Source organism: Pseudorca crassidens, chromosome 19 (assembly GCF_039906515.1).
Source record: "Pseudorca crassidens isolate mPseCra1 chromosome 19, mPseCra1.hap1, whole genome shotgun sequence".
In the NCBI taxonomy this organism is placed as follows: Eukaryota; Metazoa; Chordata; class Mammalia; order Artiodactyla; family Delphinidae; genus Pseudorca; species Pseudorca crassidens.
Window position 1 is genome coordinate 30309406 of NC_090314.1, and position 7469 is coordinate 30316874.

The window sequence follows — 7469 nt, forward strand, 5'->3', positions numbered from 1 at the left end:
ATTTCCCCAGCTTAGTTCTTCATATTTTCTTGTCTTTACTGAACCAATTGTATTGAGAGATTACCAAAGAAATGGAAGCCATGTTCTGTGTCTGTATTGGGTGATGATATAGAAAATGCTGAGTTGGGCTTGGCTGCAGAGAATTTTATGCTAATAAGCAGAAAGTAACAGAGAAAAGAAGTTTTTGGCAGAAGTTGAGGTAATATCTTGATCCAAAAGGATCATCCCAAAGGCCTAGGAAGAGAGTGATAATCATAATACAAAGCCAAGCGATGAAAATCAGAACACCAGATTAAAGCAAGAATATTCTGTTCATCCATTCATTCCACTTACCATGTGCCAGACACTGTTCAGGGAATCTTGCAGATCATTTTTAGAATTCTGCCTACCACACCTCAGTACCATAATAATATCCAGCAGATTGAAGGCACTCTGAACTAGATCCTGTGCCGCCTTAACTAAAAATCTCATAATATCTTCCCATTGACACATGGTATAGTTTATGGACAAATGATTCAAAATAAAGAATGGAAAGTAGAACGTGAAGAAAATTCTTACCAAAAGAAAATGACTTTTTAATGACTGCTCAGAGCTGTAGCTCTTTAGAGAGGCTGGTCACAGTTGTGGTTTAAGTGCAGAAGATGCTGTATGTGGCTTCTTGCAAGCTGAACAACACTGAAAATCTTAATGTAGAAGCATTTTGTAAATAAATGCTATACAAATGAAAGATATTAACATGCAGAACCAGACAATTTTCTTGTGCCTTCTGATTTTTCTTATTGTTCCCTATTGATAGCATTTATTGTTCACTCCATGATGAATATATGTCACAACGTGGCTGCTTAGAAAGCCATTAGAATGCTGACAGTCTTGGGCAAGCTTTCATTCTAGTTTGTATGTCATTCTCTGAATCTCTGATACAAATAGAATTTTAAAATTCAGGACCACATTTGTTTTCATTCATTTATTTTATTTTTTCAAATGTTAACAGGATATTCCTTCTAACAGCCTTGCCAAATTATTCTCTCAAACTCCAGATTGCATTCTCAATATTGAACTCATGGAGTTATGTTTTTCTACTCCTCTTCCTGTTTAAGAGATTTAGCCTTGTCAACCTTTCCATCAAGTGGCAACTCAAGGGTCGGAAGGTAGAGAATGAGCCTTCTCAGCAAGGCTTAATAATAAGGATAGGAAAACTAAGACTCTTTCAACCTTGGCAAAAGTAATTATCTCATAAATTTAATTGGTATATGCAATCAGTATAAATTATTCTAAACAAAATATCCCCTCCACCTTTACAATAGGGATTTTGGCAGGAAATACTTATAACAGTTTATATTATTTGGTTGACATAAGTCTAGTCTTACACTAGACATCCAGGAGTTTTAAAATTTTGATATTTTATCATTGTGTGAGAACTGACTCTGGGTTGGACAGATGTTCTGTAATACTTCCAGGAGACAAAAAATCTTATTTGAATCTTCAACTACAATTTTTAGCATATTGACCTGCTTCTCTCCACATTTTTTACAATCTATAATTTGTTTATCAGTTTTATTTTATGTATATCTTGAGCTTTACCAAATTCACTTAGAGATAAGCATGAAAATTTTTATAAATAAATAATATAGTAATTCTTAGACTTTGCATAAATTTCTCATGTATGAACTGAAAAGCAGATGTAGGGGGAAAACTTCTCAAAATGTAATCCATAATAAATTCTAACAAACAAAAATATTTCTTAGGAATTTTTATTAGAAAATCTTGCATACATTTACCATGTTTGAGTCTACCTTTACAGGGTTCATTTTTATACATGTTAATTTTAGTGTACACTTTATTCTTAATGAATGAATCTTGTCTCATAACTGAAGAAAGAAGGAATTATCATGAAGGTTAGTGTCTAAGAAAATGTTTCATAACCAAAGAAAATATTTCAGTACATTAGATGTTTCTAGGAAATGAATAGTCAAAAGAATAAAAACCATAAAATTGTTTATTTAAAAGAAAACATTTTTTAATTGTTCTTTGAGTGTTAGTCAATCACAATCTGGTGTTATCTACAGTCACTGGACTTTGTTTGTTTGGAGGTGAGGGTTACATTCACTGTTAACTGATTTGTTCATATGTATTTTATTTTTTTATCAACACAAATTTCCCATAAATAGTTTAAAACGCTTGTTTATGTGAATATTTTCCAAAGTTCAAGGAAAATTCTTAACTTGAAAAAATTTTATTTAGATAATTCATTCTTAATTATTCTTGCCAATTTAGTCAATGTATCCCCTGATCAATGAATGTTTAGTCAATGTATCCCCTGATCAATGAATCCCCTGATCAATAATGTTAATCCCTTAACATTATTTTCTATTTCTATGTTCTTAGTGCCTCTTCTCTGATTTCACAACTACTTATCAAAACAAACAGCTTATCCTGTTTCACTGCTCTCAACATCTTTCATAATTGCCTTGTGATGTTTAAAGTTGCAGATAATTCACATATGAAATATACTGTCTTTAATCTATCCCATTTCCTCAAATTCTCTGCTTTCAATGAAACCTGAAATCTAATTTAAAGCAAAGTTCAAAATAAGATCTGTATAACATCCATGTCAGTATTTTCACTTTGAAGATTTATGGCATGCTACAGCCTAGCTTTTTTAACAGGAATGAAAAAAGTAAACATCAAAAAGAGGAGATTCTAGTTCAAAGTAATTTGAGAACTCATAAGAAATCACTTGTTGGCTTTAAATTAATCCATTCATTCCAGTCTTGACTAATTGCTTTTCAGAATAGTGAATTTCAAGGTACAATTTCATGGCCACTATCATTATTCTTGGAAAACAATGGAAATGCGAATGATATTATGACCAAAGACAGATACACAATTCCATTTCCAAAATGGCAGATTCTGGAAAGTTATGTGCTATTTTTAATAAATTTGAGAACTTATTGTTAAAGTAATGGGCAATGACCATGTAGGATAAAAAATGAGGATAATTGAGAATCAACATGAGTTTCCTGGGAGGAAATTAATCCAAAGTAACATAATGTTGCTCTACCGGCAGCATCCTATGGCAGGACGTCTCCCTGGAAGTTCTCCGCTCCCAGGCATGGGTCTCTGGGCTTCCTGCCTCAGAAGCACTCAGCAGCTGGCACTGTGGGAAGGTGAAGAGCTTCCCCAATGATCATTCTTCCAAGCCTGTACACCTCACAGCCTTCCTCGGCTACAAGACCGGCATGACCCACATGGTGAGGGAGGTCGATAGGCCAGGGTGCAAGGTGAACAAGAAGGAAGTTGTGGAGGCTGTGACCATTGTGGAGCTGCTGCCTGTGGTACTGTGGGCATTGTGGGCTATGTGGAAACACCTCGAGGCCTCCAGACCTTTAAGACCATCTTTGCTGAGCATTTCAGCAATGAATGCAAAAGGCACTTCTATAAAACTGGCATAAATGTAAGACAAAAGCCTTTACCAAATGATGCAAGAAGTGGCAGAACGTAACGGCAAGAAGCAGCTGGAGAAGGACTTCAGCAGCATGAAGAAGTACTACCAGGTCATCTGTGTCATTGCCCACACCAAGAGGTGCCTGCTTCCTATACACCAGAAGAAGGTCCACCTCATGGAGATCCAGGTGAACAGAGGCACTGTGGCAAAAATACTGGACTGGGCTGGTGAGAGGCTATAGTGGCATGTCCCTATGATTCAAGTGTTTGGGCAGGATAAGATGATTGCTTTCATTGGGGTGACCAAGGGCAAAGGCTACATAAGGGTCACCCGCCATTGGCACACCACGAAGTTGCCCCATAAGACCCAACAAAGGCTGCATAAAGTTGCCTGTATCCCAATACATGTTACTTTATGCAGCCCTTGGTGGGCTGCCCGGGTGACCTTCTCTGTGGCTCAGGCTAGGCAGGAAGGCTACCATCACCACACTGAGATCAACAAGAAGATCTACAAGATCGGCCAGGGCTACCTCATCAAGGACAGAAAACTGATCAAGAAAAATGTCTCTACTGATTAGGATCTGTCTGGCAAGAGCATCAAACCTCTGTGTGGCTTTGTCCACTACGTTGAAGTGACCAATGGCTTTGTCATGCTCAAAGGCTGCGTGGTAGGAACCAAGAAGCAAGTGCTCACCCTGCATGAGTCCTTTCTGGTGCAGACCAAATGGCAGGCCCTGAAGAAGACTGACTTTAGGTTTATTGACACCACCTCCAAATTTGGCCATGGTTGCTTCCAGACTGTGGAGGAGAAGAAAGTATTCATGGGACCCCTTAAGAAGGACAGAATTGCAAAGGAAGAAGGGGCCTAATGTCAGAACAGATTGCACAGCTGATAGAATCTCAATAAAATTATTTTCCAGTCGGGGGGGTAGTTACATAACGTTTTTTCTCTGATAAATTTTTAATGTCACTGATCAGCAAATCACTGCCAAGATGATGTATTAATTTCAACAAAGAAAAGTATCACATAATACCCTTCGAAATAAAGTAATAAATATTAACTTTAATAGCACTCATTTTAATTAATTAATTAATTAATTGATTGATTTTGGCTGCGTTGAGTCCCAGTTGCAGCATGTGGGATCTTTCACTCTTTTAAAATTTATTTATTTATTTATTTTTGCTGCATTGGTTCCCAGTTGCAGCACGTGGGATCTTTTATTGTGGTGGGCAGGCTCTTTGTTGTAGCAATGTGGGCTTCTCTCTAGTTGTGGCACTCGGGCTCCAGAGTGTGTGGGCTCAGTAGTTGCAGTGCATGGGCTTAGTACCCCCACAACATGTGGGATCTTAGTTCCCTGACCAGGGATTGAACCCATGTTCTCTGCATTGGAAGGTGGATTCTTAACCACTGGACCACAAGGGAAGTCCCCCAGTAATAGTACTCTTAAGAGGATTACTTAAGTATTGATTAATGGCTATAGATCATGCTGAATAAAGCTTCAATTATAGCACTGTAGTTTTCTGACTCTATTTGGTACCACTTAATAATTAACTGGATGAGAAAAATGATTTTCAAATCAGATAGTAATTTTTAATATCAGTTAGATATCTAAAGCTGAAAAGATTTGTTAGAGTGATGTTCTCGAACAGCTAAAGTCCCTCCAACCAAAATCAACAAGATAATGAATAAAGATACATAAAAATAATCTAAGAAATTTTACACAGTCCATTATGCAAAATCTGGTTTCATAGCAGGTCCTATGAAAAAAATATCCAGAGGATTGATTTATTCACAATTTTTATTTTCATTCACTCATTTAATAAATATTTATCACCATGTCCTATTCTGGGTACTGGAAATATAATAGTGAATCAGAAAAATAAAGACTCTTTTCTTCTAGAGCTTACATTTTAATAGGTTGTAGCATAATATTAACAAATAAATAAATAAACAAGATAAGATTCAAAATATTTTGACTAGAAGTAGTGTTGAGGACTAATTTAGGCTAGGTCAGGAATTCCCACTGAGGATACGATATTTGAGCTCAGAATACTAAAATGAAGGATCCAGATATAGGAAAATCAGGAGTTAAAGTTTTAAGGCAGAGAAAACATCATATGTGAACACCTTAGGTGGGGGAGGATGAGCTTGGCCAAGTAAAGAAAGTGGCAAGTGGTAGAATAAAAAGATAACAATGATTGTGCAGAGTAAGATCATTTAAGAATTTTACAGGTCATAAAAAAGAAATCTGATTTTATCCCAAGTGAAATGGGAAATTCCTAGAGCATCTTGAGTAGGAAAGTAATATGATTATATTGTAACCATTTGACAGATCATCCAAGTTTCTCTGCAGAGAAAAGGACAGTGAGAGGCCAAGAGTTGACACAAAGAAATTTATTAAGAGTAATCCTGGTGAAATAATTGTGACTTAGACCAGAATTGTGTCAATGGAAATGAAAATAATTGAATGGATTTAGAATGTAATCTGAGGGTGAACCAAACAGAGTGAGTGAGAAATTAAACATGAGGATGCAGAGAAGACTCAAGAGTGACCCTTGGTTATAGGGATTAAAGAACGAGGTAAATTGTGGTAGAATTTACTTAAATCGGGGAAATATAGGGTAGGAATATGTTAAATTTAAGAAATCATTTGGGTATTCAAATGTAGTTTTAAAATAGATCATTCAATATTAATGTACTCAGTACAAATTAAGCTCATTGGAGAGGTCAGATTTAATGATACAGATTCTGTAGATGTCAGCAAATAGATGGGACAACGCCATTGAAGAATACATAATGAGAAACTGTAGAAGTAGAAAAATGGAAGAAATAGGGTTAAGCCCTGTGACATTTTAATATTTTGAGGTCAAACAGAGAAGTAAGGACCAGTAAAGCAGTTTGAGAAGGAGGAATAAGAGGAAAAAATCAGGAGAATATAGTGCTACAGGGGCCAAGACAAGAGGTGGTTTTAAGAATGAAGAAGTGATCAGCTAAGTAAGGTATTGCCAAGAGGTTAAGTAAGATAAGGAAAGATAAGTGGCCATAGGACTTCTTCTGGTCATAGAGGATAAGATAATACAGACCAACCCATCCACTAATAATAACTAAAAGTGGTAAAATATTAAAATAATATGTAATACTTAGTGATAAATCTGACAAAAGATATGCAAGACCTGTACACTGAAGACTACAAAATACCACAGAAAGAAACTGAAAGACATGTAAATAAATGGAGAATGGAGAGAGACAATTCGTTCATCTTTTGAGAAATTCAGTGCTTTTAAGAAGTCATTTTCCTCAAATTGATCTATAGTTCCAATGCCATTCCAATCAAAGCAGGTATATTTTTGTGTAAAAAAAAAATGGAGAGCTAATCCCAAAATGTGTCTAGAAATGCAAAGGACCTACAGTAGGCAAAACAAATTTGACAAAGAAAAAAATTGGAAGACTTATATTACCTGATTTCAAGAGTTATTTTAAAGCTTAAGTAGATAAGGCTGTGCAGTATTGACATCAAGAGAGACGAATCCAGGAAACAGCATGGATAGTCCAGAAATAGTTCCACACAAATGAGGTAAATTGTTTTCTGACAAAGTTGCAAAGGCCATTCAGTAGAGAAAGAATAGTCTTTTCTATAAATATTGTTATAATTATTTAGAAATCCATATTAAAAATAAAAAGTGAATTTCAATCCATTCTTTGCATTATATACAAAAATTATTTTATGGTATATAGTAAACCTAATTTCAAGAAAAAAAAATTATGTTCCAAAAGCAAACAGGAGAAAACTTTAGTCAATGATATATATGACACCAAAAGCAAGATCTAATTGAAATTAATAAATAACACTTCATCAAAATTGAGAACCTCTGCTCTTCAAAAGACACTTAAGAGAATTAAAAGACAAGCTATAGGCTTGGAAAAAATATTTTAAAATTACATATTTGATCAAAGCTTTATATTCAGAATATTTTTAGTGTAAAGAAGACTCTCAAAACTCAACAATAAATGTACACAACTCAAT

General features: G+C 35.3%; 1 pseudogene; it reads left to right on the forward strand.

Moving 5' to 3' along the window:
• Nucleotides 1–3150: 3150 nt before the first annotated feature.
• On the forward strand, nucleotides 3151–4365 carry LOC137211833 (large ribosomal subunit protein uL3 pseudogene; annotated as a pseudogene).
• The last annotated feature ends 3104 nt before the right edge of the window (nucleotides 4366–7469 follow it).